At 40.0% G+C, this 11,162-nt stretch overlaps 1 protein-coding gene across 1 annotated transcript in view; it reads right to left on the bottom strand.

Annotated features, from left to right (window-relative positions):
- Positions 1–2,184: 2,184 nt before the first annotated feature.
- The window catches only part of CUNH4orf51 (chromosome unknown C4orf51 homolog), a 44,865-nt gene continuing 35,887 nt past the window's right edge, over positions 2,185–11,162 (bottom strand). The window contains exon 7 of the mRNA XM_010610937.1: positions 2,185–2,399. The gene's annotated coding sequence lies outside the window, so the exon portion shown is untranslated. The remainder of the gene's footprint in view (positions 2,400–11,162) is intronic.

Below are 11,162 nucleotides of genomic sequence, written 5' to 3'. Positions count from 1 at the left end.
CTCCTCAGTGTATTTTAATCAGGCTAGTGGACCTCCTAGTTAGAGCTGTTACAAAATGCATGTTTTATGCAGCTGTAGTTGTAATGGCAGCTCCTTCCTGAAATTATTTAGTGACATTTAGAAGCGTTCAGCAGCTTTACCCTCTCCTGCTTAACGTGAGTTTATTGGCCTCACAGCCAAAGGAAGGGGAAAAAAAACATGAATAATTCCATTTATCTTAATGAAGTTGGGCAACTAGGATATTTTAATGAGGGGAAAATGATATGTTTTGCAAGCTAAATAATAATCTATCCAAATGCAAGTAGTAATCGTTCACCATTAGAAACAAGGTACCAGAGAAAGAAACAGACCAAAATGGAGGGTAGGAGGATGAAAAGTATACTGGTAAGTTAAAACAAAAACGTATTTTTAAAATCTATTTGAAAATTCTGTCCATTTGAACCTTCCCCATAAATCTGTGATGACTGATAAAAATATATAAAGCAACAGATGAGAATGTCTGGTCTGGCTCACAACTCACATGCTTATAAATATAATGTCCTTTGCTTATTTCAAGAAATGGTGAACCACTTCACTCTAACATTTAAAATGATCAAATTTAGTTTTTTAAAAATGAGATAATGTAGAAGTCATTTTGCAAATGACGGGTCACTGATCAGACACTACTTTGTCTTTAGTTTTTTCATTCAGTAACTATTTTTTAGATGATTGAAACATTTTTTCTCAAGTTCAAATACCAACCTTTTGGGGGGGTGGCTTGTACTTATTAAAAATATTACAAATAAACCAGACTTCTTTGATTTTTGCTAGAATGACAGCCATGGATGACACCATCAACGTCATCTTTGCGGGGGGCACCATTTTTCCTTAGATTCTAAAGCTACCTCACATGTTCCCTGTGACTGAGGATATCCATCAATGTAAAGAAGATAATGATCAATCTAGAGGTACTTTTTCCGCAAAATGGGGTTCTGATAACTGAGGAATGGTCCAGGAGCACAGCCATTTATGGCGAGAGATGTATTTTCTCTGTTGAACCTGAGCATCTCCAAGCCCTTGACTGATTTCTAATCTAAGCTCACAGATGTTTTTTACTGTCATGCTACATATTTTTAGCCAAGACTCAATGACGTTTTCTATAATGTGTTTGTTGTTGGTTGTACATTTGGTAGCCATGAAATGCCTGACCACTTAACAGAGCCATAGCTGTGGTCACAGGGGCACAAGGATAACTATCAAGGCTTGATGAGTAACTGTATCTCCTTCCCCAAGTCAGAAGCATCACATCAGAACATTCATGGGAGAGGTGGCTAAGATGAACAATATAAAGGGGAAGGTATTTACCTCAAGGTCCTTCATTGCTTTTGGCCCATGGAAAGGAAGGAAAGCCAAAAGAAGCTCAGTCCATATAAAAGGATAGGAGAAGGCTGGAGATTTAGCTCAGTGGTGCCACTGCCTGCCTCACAAATGCAAGGTCCTGAGTACAATCCCTAGTACCAGAAAAAAAAAAAAAAAAAAGGATAGGCAAGAAGGAGGGGTACAGCCACTAAGGCAATGGTTCACATCTCCCAGGCTGTGGACCAGGATTTGTTCATGGCCTGTTAGGAACTAGGCTGCACAGCAGAAAGTCAGTAGCAGGTGAGCAAGGGAAGCTTCATTTGTTTCATAGCTGCCTCCCATCACTCGTATTACCACCTGAGCCCTGCCTCCTGTCAGATAAGCAGCAGCATTAGATTCTCATAGAAGTACAAATCCTACCATGAATTGCACATGAAGGAGATCTAGATTGTATGCTCCTTATGAGACTGATGCCTGATGATCTGAGGTGGAGCTGAGGCAGTGATGCTAGCACTGGGAAATATTATGCATCTCAAACATACACTGATTTGAAAAAAAAGAAACAAAATATTTTCCCTTTTGGTCCACAGAAAAATTGTTTTCCATGAAACCAGTCCCTGGTGCCAAAAATGTTGGCAACTTCATCTGGGCCTCCAGAAGACACAGAATGTAAAAGAATCTTTGAATCTTTCCCAACAGCACTTTAGGGACCTGTGAATAAAATCACAAGATAAAGGGTGCCCTTCAAAGCACAGGAGCCACCCTAAGGAGCCACCAATTACAAATATTCACAAAAATACCAGTCAACATTCTTACAGCATTCACTCAGAAGAAAAGAGTCCCACACAAAATGGCGTTTATTTTGTGAGTAGTGATGATTAACCAAACAAGCAAATGCCCAGAAAGGAAGTTGTGGGGTAAATGTAATAACTCCCAGGGACTGAGAGATCCATCTTTCTTCCCCATCCAAGGTCTGGGTAGTCTTGGGTTGTTAATCAAAACTTACTCTTCTTTATGAGGTAGTAGATCTCTCACTCATAATTTCTTTTGTAGGGCTGAATCTGCAAAACAGGGAAATGCAAATCTTGATCACAATGGGATTTGAAAAATGGAAAAGGGAAACCGATTTGTGTTCCCTTGGAATTCTTTTGTCGTACAGTTAAGTATTAGGTAATTCTTAGTTTTCAGTAGAATTGCAAACTTGAAGCAGAGAATTGACTTCAATTCACACTGCAAAATTAATTCCCCCACACCAGTCCTTGCTGATGCCCCACCCATTTAGTAAGAATATATGATTATATATAATGTTTCTTAATCAAAAGGGACATTGCAGTGAAGTTAAAGCCTGGCTCAGACACAAACAAAGGTGTAGTGATGACGCACCATTAAGCATCTCAAAAAAAGTTGAACTAGATGATCTTAATACCCCTCTCTATCCAGCACAACATTTAATAAAAGATTATGACTCTAAAGAAAAAAAAGGCAATTTTTTGAAGCAGAAGTCATTGCAAGGCAAAATCTACAAAAGAATTATAACAAAAAATGATTTCTCAGTGTTTTTAAGCCATGATAGGCTTGAGAGGAGAAAAAAATGACTAAGAATATTTTCTTGCCCACTTTAGAGTTTGAAAGGTCTGATTTTTTTTCCTTTTATTAAAGCTAAGTCACCAGGCTTAGAATATCTGAGTCATCTTGAGAGTAAATATATCTTCCCAACCTGTGTGTGTAGCTACTGTGTAGATGAGTTAGGAGAGAACTAGATGGGGATAGGGCAGTCTTGCCCTACCCACCTTCATCTCCCTAACAGCCCCCTTCCACTTCCTACCACTCCTCCAGGTGACTAGTGCAAGTGTAACTGCTTAGCTCTCTGCCTACCACTTTTCAAATGCTTCCTACAGAAGAGTAGATGCTTTAGCAGGTATGAAAGCTACTTTGTTTTGGCATAATTAAAGAATGTGCTAAAAAATGTGCTAAATAAGGGCTGGGGATTTAGCTCAGCGGTTCGGTGGCCTGCCTTGCAAGCACAAGGATCCAAGTTCAATCCCTGGTACCGAAAACAAAAGTGCTAAATAATCTTTCACCAACTTACTTTAAAAGACTCATCTCAAGAACTCTGAGTCAATTAGGAAAGTTAGCTCCTAACCCTTCCATTAGCTGGAAGGGCTCCTACCTGTTTAGACACACAGGGACCTGTGTGTAAGTAGGTGACCTGTCTCCATCGTCAGACAAGTAAAGCAGAGAGCATCCACTGGGCTGGGATCCTCTGGCCTGAATATTGCACTCCACCCCAACCATCACAGAAAGCTAAGTATCTTCCAGATCTTAAAGTTATCTAGATAGTGAGATGTCATCACCCAACTTGGTGTTTCAGTTCTTGCTTTTATTTTAACTGCAATTCCTGGTTAGCAGTCCACAGATCTGATAGCATGCATTATAAAGGACCATGGAGCCCCTATCCCTTTATGGCTCATTTAACAGCAGAATTCTATTAGAATGTTCTCCATGCAACCGTTTTGACTGGCTTTCATAGATAACAAAAATCTTTATTATCTGTATGCCTTTCTACCTTTTTATCTCTATTACCTATTGAATCAATATTCTTTTTATATCTGTTTATTTACCTATATACATATATATATGTATATGCATATATATATATATATATGTACATATCTATCTCTGTTATCTATCTGTTCTCTGTCATGTATCATCTATCTTTATCTATCTATACTCTGGGCTCTTGCAAAAAAATAGAGCCCTGAGAACAGGGCTCATGCTCAATCATTTATTTTAGAAGTCAGTTCTAGGAATAAAAGTGAGAAACAAAATAAGAGTGGAATAAGAAAGAAAGGAAAACCAGTTCCAAGTGAGCTAGTTGTTGCTGTAGACAACTGGGATGCAACATCTCCAGGCCCCTCAGGAGGAGCTGTGTTAACCTCACTATAGACAGCCCAAGAGACAGAAGAAAGAGGGTGGGGTCAACCCAGAGGTGTTGACTCTCTTACCCTTCCAGATGGCAGAGAAGCCATGGTGCAGACTGCATGAGCAACTTGGTGACTGCATGAGCCTAAGTGAGATGCTTGCTGTCAGTTATACTTGTGCACAGCTGGTTGCCATAGCAAGGCTGGAGTAAGAAGGTGAGTTTGTGAGGTGGGGAACAAGAGGTGTCCACTATAATTAGCACTTCTGTCATGAGTGTTGCCATTACTGCAGTCTCCAGACATAGCTATGCACTCAGTCTCCTCCTCCTACAGATCCTTCATTCCTGAGAAGGAGGCAGAGCCAGGTATTGAGTCCTGGTGCAAAGGAATGGAAAAGCTAGTACAGGACAAGAAGGAAATGTTTCTCTCATCCATATGGCAGGGGCTCTTTTTTTTTTTTTAACATCCTCTTATTTATTTTTGTTTTTGGTGTTGTGTGGGTTTCTTTGTTTTTTTGCAGTGCTGGGGATTAAACCCAAGGCCTTGTGCATTCTATGATGCACTTCATCCCCAGACCTGGAGTTCATTTCTGAATTTCTCTAATGAAATGGAACTCTACTAGGACTTTGGAGAAGTCACTTGATGGGAAAGTGGGCTGCCTTCTGCTGCAGACAGCCTCTTTGACTTGGAAGGGTTAGAGAAGAATCCTGCTGGAGCCAAGGGAGCAAAGCCATCACCCAAAATCCCAAGTCCAGCCTCAAGCCCAAGCAAGAGGACCCAGGTGACCCAGTTCCCAACTCACTATTAATTGGAGTCCAATAGTTAGGCTGGGGGCATATCTCAGCTAGGAATGAAAGATTGCATTTGCCTGGTGTTTTCGTTTTTTGTTTTTTCTTTGCATATATCTCCTAAAATATCTAGGGCTGAAGAGGGAGTACCTGCCCTTCATGGGAAACAGCTAATTAAAAGTGTAAATATTTATTATACGGGTCTTCTTTGTCTCTTTCCATTTCTAACACACACACAACTGATAAGTCTTTTTATTAATTGAAAATTGAAATAAACATAGACTGATATATGGTCACATAAGGACATAGAATATATACACATATAAATAAAGAATGCATACTATTTATATATAGCATAGTTATAAGCATAAAAATATGTATGCATGTGAACATACAGAAGGAAAGCTATCAATTTTATTATTTTAGGATTCATACTGCAAGACAATATTTTTCATTCTTCCCTGTGCTGCTGAAAATAAAAATAGGTTGATGAAAGAGACTAACATATGAAAAGAATAATTAAGGGTCAAAGAAATCTCATTAATCAGAATATACCCTTGCCCATCTTTCCTACAATTAAATAAATGGGCATAGCATTGGGTCATAACCATGCTATCAGTCAAGGTTCCATCGCTTTATGGCATCAGACAATAGATACAGCCACAGCAGTAGCTAAATATGTAGGAGTCTCCATTACACGGAGAGGCCATGTATCTTTTTAAATGAGCAGAATAAGAATTTCCTGCTGATGAAGGATTTAACAATTTGTCTTGTCTGCCTATGGATAAGAGGCTAAACATGTGCATGCATGATTTTATGTCACAGGATATGTGTTAAAGGATGAGCGCCTAATGTTACCCAGAATCCATTGTCTCATCATTACTCTCCATATTTTTCCTCACAACCCAAAGTGCCCATCTCACCAGAAACTATTTTAAAGTAAATCCAAGCCTACCCTCCCAACCACTTCTCTTTCCTAGACTCCATCTACTCTAAACTTGACTCATGTCTCCCTCTTCTTTTCATTTGTTATTTCCTGAACAACTAATATGTAGAAAGTTGTGCGCTAGCACTTGGCAAGAAATGGAAATAGCTAAGATGTATCTCCTAGCTTGAAAGAATTACCAACCAATAGAAGTGTATGAGTAAATCTGTGATAATACCAGTAAAACTACACTAACTATTCTTATGGAAATAATGAATAGAGATACTAATTCTTACCAGGGTTAAAGGAAGATTTCCAGAAGACAAAACATACAAAGTGTAATCTAAAGAATGAGTAGGATTTTTGTAGGCAATAAAAATGGGGAGAGCACTCCAGATTGAGAGAACAGCTTTAGCAAAGGCAAGAAGGTGAGAAATTGCTTGGTGGATTCCGTTTTGCTGGAAGATTACAATGAAACCAAACAAAGCCAGTTTGTGTAGAGCTTCAGCTCTCTTATCAAGGAGGCTGAACTCTACTCTGTTTCTATTGAAACTTCTCCACTTTAAAAAAAAAAGCTAATAAAAAAGGGGAGAATGGTATGATCGGACTTCTGGTTTAGGAAAGTAATTCTAGTAGCACCGAAAAAGGAAGACTGAAAAGACAGAGAGATGAGGACTGTTAATTCCCTAAATTGAAATCATTATTTTTCTCCTTCAAAACTACCATGAATTTTTTAACTCCAATTAGGGTGCACGCATCCTCCATGTTACCCAAGCTATGAAATTTGGAATAAGTTTTGCCTTCTATCTCTAATTCCTTTCTGTCTTCCCTCTCTTTCAAAGACAAATCCATCAGAGTCCTGATTTTTTTTTTCAGTAGAGGCAATTGAACTTAGGGTGGTTCACCACTGAGCTATATCCCTTTTTATTTTTTATTTTGAGATAAGGTTTCACTAAGTCATTCAGTTGGCCAGCCTGAGCTTGAACTTGTGGGATGCTCCTTCTTCAGTTCACAACCCAGTTGAATCCTTTTTATTTGCTAAATATTTTTTACTCTATCCATTTTTCCCCCATTCTTAATATCCTAGAGAAGATCCTTAGCATCCTAACCAGGTGTATCACAATAGTTTCCTGTCTAATTGGACTTTCCTGTGTAGAAAGACAAAAAATTATTCCAGGGCTCAGAAGAAAGTTCATGATCAGACTTGTAGATGCAAAGGTGACATTCGAAGATAGTGTAGGGGGTGAAAATAACACCATGGTAGCAACTATAATGACAACAACCACAAAATAACCAAAGACAGAACCTTGGAAAACACCCACACTTGGATGGGTGATGATGATCATGATGATGATGAGGAGGAGGAAGAGGAGGAGGTAGTAACACCAGAGAATGAGAAGAAACCACCATAGAAGTCCAGAGAAGCACAGCATTGACAGCGAATCTAGGGATAGATAGAGTTTTCTGTGAAACTGTCGGCAAGGATGAGTAAAGTGAGGTTGAATCTCACAGTGTTCACCACTGTGAGGGTTCATGGCGGTTTGGGGGAATGTTTGCTCGAGACTGGGAATGGAAACCAAATTCCCATAGGCTAGAGAATGAATGAGCAGCGAGAGGCAGGCGAGAAGGGTAAAAGTCTGTCCTCGTATTAAGTTCAGTAGTGAAAGAAATGAGTTAATGGCCATCTAGTTCTTGCCAAAAGTTGCCCAATCTTCCCTCCTCTTCCACCCTTTTCCCACTCCCCACTTCACATTGCTTCAAAGCGGAGAAAAACAAGCTATGGAGAGGAGATACTAATCTCTAGCTACATGCCACACCAATTTTCCACGTTGCCTTGACATAAACTCATCCTTTGAGGTGCCAGCAGTCTATCATCATACTGTTCTGCTACTGCTGCCTGCCGGGACCACAGTCTGTTACCAAAAATGTTACGAAGCAGGGCTGCATACGCGAAGTTTATACACTCCTCCTAAACACGAGGCTCCAGCTAAGTAAAAAGAAATCAAGGGATGAAAAGTTGCTTTATCCCTCATCCTTTTCCCATGGTCAGAATTATCAAGTAAGGACTCCAGTCTAGAAAAGGAAAGGCTTAGAAGAGAATGTGGTAGCCCTCGATAAACAAGATGGATACAGCCGGAACGCCCAGGCTCCATCAGGTTATTTGAGCTAACAGCCAAGCCTTGAAGCTGAAAAGAGGTTGGCTCCCTCGTCCATGTCGTTGTGACTAACTGTCCCTTTCTGAGGCATTACAAACCCAACGTTGAGGAATGGATCTCAAATCCTTCTTGGCTGCATGCCACTTCAGAAGAAAGAGTTCCATTACTGAGATAGTTAATCAGCAATTTGATTGGCTTGAGAGAAGCCTAGGACTTAGTAAAGCTCACTTCTCTGTGTGCCTGGGCAGATTATAAAGGTGTCCCCTTGTCTCTGGCCCCTTCCTCTCTGGTTTTATAACCTCTCTGCTTCCTGCTGATATGAACTAAGGCTCTTTGCTCCATCACATCCTTCCACCATGATGTTTCTACCTTGGAGCCAGCTGACCATGGACTGAATCCTCCGGAACTGTGATCCAAAATAAACGTCTCCTCCTTTAAATTGCAGCTGTCAGATATTTGGTCCCAGCAATGGGACCAGTACAGTTGCCCTGCCCATGCTTGCTGCCCCCTCACCGACAGAGAAAAAAAAAAATAACCCTCATTGTCGCATTAGAGTGAAGAAACGTACTTGATTCTGAGGTAGAGATGAAATAAATTGCTTTTTATTAAATACCTTGAGAAAATTATTAATTTATTCAAGAAATACAAATATAAACAATATTATATTTAAAGCACTTATTCTGAAGGAGACCATCTGGCAGCACCTTGCAGACCACACTTTGAGAAGCAGAGAGTGTTTGTCACCATGGCAGGCTCTTCCTTTAAAGCAGCAAATCCAGAGGAAGTGAAAACTTCAGGGTTTGGAGGAGAGCACTCTGCCATGATGACATCTGTTAGATATCTGTCGCATGTTCTCTAGAGGCAGGCCTGCTTTTACAAATGCTATTTTATGAAAACTAAATTTCTGAAACAAGTGATGGATTTCACAGTCCCTCTCTTGAAAAATGGATTCTTTCCTTGGGCACCCAATTCTAAAAGAAGATTCACACACAAATATACAGAGCATTAATTGCTTAACATAAAGGATAGGGAGAAAATGAGGGGGGAGGTAGGAAATTTGATGAGTGAACAGTTACAATTAATTATAAATTAACCCCCAAATGGAAAATACAGGATGATCCTGAAATTATAAAGTAAATTCATGGCTCTCTTTTTGTGAAATATCACATTTTTGCAGAAAGGGAGAAATAATTATAATTTGGAAAGCATTTCCCTCTCTCTGGAGATGAATAAAGCACTAGTTAGATATAAAGCAGAGAAAAACTTGCATCCAGAAAAGAAGAAAGGCTGATGGCAAGAAGTAGCCTGAGTCCCTGAGGATCTAAGTGAACAGTTGTAATCCAGCTGCCCGCTGTTGTCAATATACCCTGAACCTAATTTTGTTGCAACTCCTCCATTCGTTTAGAGACGCTACTGTTAGCCGAACCACAGTTCTATGTTGACTCTTTCCCAGTCTCCCTCCTCTATGTTACATATCACCTCCAATGGCCTAGAAAATCTATAGAACACATTCCTCAGTCTAGAATAGTACTTTCTGGATAGGTCAACAGAACTTGACTTGACAGTCTTTATAGTTCTTGTAATTTCATTCACACCTTGGCCTTACTCCAAACCATTAGATACCCACCCACCAAAGTGTAATTGCTATGTATACAGTCATTCAACAAAGGCCACATTAAACATCACAGTGCATGAACAGGACACACTGCTTCCTAGTTACCCAGGCAGAGGCAATGAATGACTCCAATCCTGGTGCAAGCATCAGACAACTAGGAGCTCTGATTGCTCAGGGGTTCTGGGGCTGCAGTTACTCAATCCCTAAGTACCTGTTAATCTGGACAGTAATTCAGATTACACAGGTTGCATATGTTCACTGTCTCATCAAATCAGACCCTTTCAATGTGTATATTACAAGTGGAAGGGGAGAAGCCCTAGAGCAGAGCCCCGCTATGGCATGCGTGTTATTACGTTTTTCTTTAAAGATGAAAGATGTTAATATGTGAGTTGTTTTTTCTAAACTAAGACTTCAGCATTCAGGTTTGATTGCAGTGTTGGCACTTTGTGATGAATAAATAGGTTTGGGGTTGGAGTTCGGCACTTGGTCTCTAAAAGGTTTGCCATCACCACCCTAGAGCAATCCAAATCCTTAGGAGAATTTGGACCCTTAGTGATTGTTTGTACATTCCTTATATTTTAAAAAGTTTGACAATAATTCTTCGTATTTTTAAAAGGCAATATATGAATGTGATAAAATCCAGTTAAATGATTACATTTTAGGAAGAGTAAGAAGGAGAATGCCTTGATGGTATTTTCACAGCTTCTGCTTTCATTTTCTTGGAGTTTGTAGCAATTATGATATATCCAACTTGATTAGAGTAAGCAACACCAGCAGGTTAATAAAGCACATTTTTGGGTGTGATGGGATGGATTGTGGAGGCATGGTTTTAGGTCCTCTATACGGTTCCTGACCCTGCTCCCTTGCTCTGCCTCCCAGCCGCCATGAACTAAGCAACATTCCTCTGCCACACCCTTCTGCCATTGTATTCCTGCCTTGGAACCAGCTTACCATGGGCTGAATCCCTTAAAATCATGGTCCAAGTTAACAGTTAAGTTATGGGTGTCAGGTACTGCGTCTCACCCACGGGAAAGGTAACCAATCCAAAGATGCTGCTGCTGATTATTATGTTTGTGTTTGAGCCCCTGCCAGATCTTACCCCTGTATGCCATACACCACCTCCACTGGGCAACCTAGAGATTCCATGGAGCAAATTCCTCTGTCTAGAGCAGCAAACTTATGGGGAGGGTAGCAGGACTTCACACGCCAGCTCTTAACCTGAATCCTGAACTGCTGAGCACTGCGCTGTCTTTTCTGTCCAAATCTATCATCTACTTATAGCCACTCATTGAGACAAACTAGATTACTGAACGAGTGAAGGAAACTATTTGTCTATGCTCCTTATAAACACTAGCCATAAAAGTGACTGTATTTGTTTGTGTGTGTGTGTGTGTATATATATATATATATATATATATA

This window comes from Fukomys damarensis, unplaced genomic scaffold, assembly GCF_012274545.1.
Source record: "Fukomys damarensis isolate Sample0158 unplaced genomic scaffold, DMR_v1.0_HiC HiC_scaffold_38, whole genome shotgun sequence".
Taxonomy (NCBI): Eukaryota; Metazoa; Chordata; class Mammalia; order Rodentia; family Bathyergidae; genus Fukomys; species Fukomys damarensis.
The sequence above is the reverse complement of the archived record's forward strand: the minus strand, read 5'-3'. Positions and strand labels throughout refer to the sequence as shown.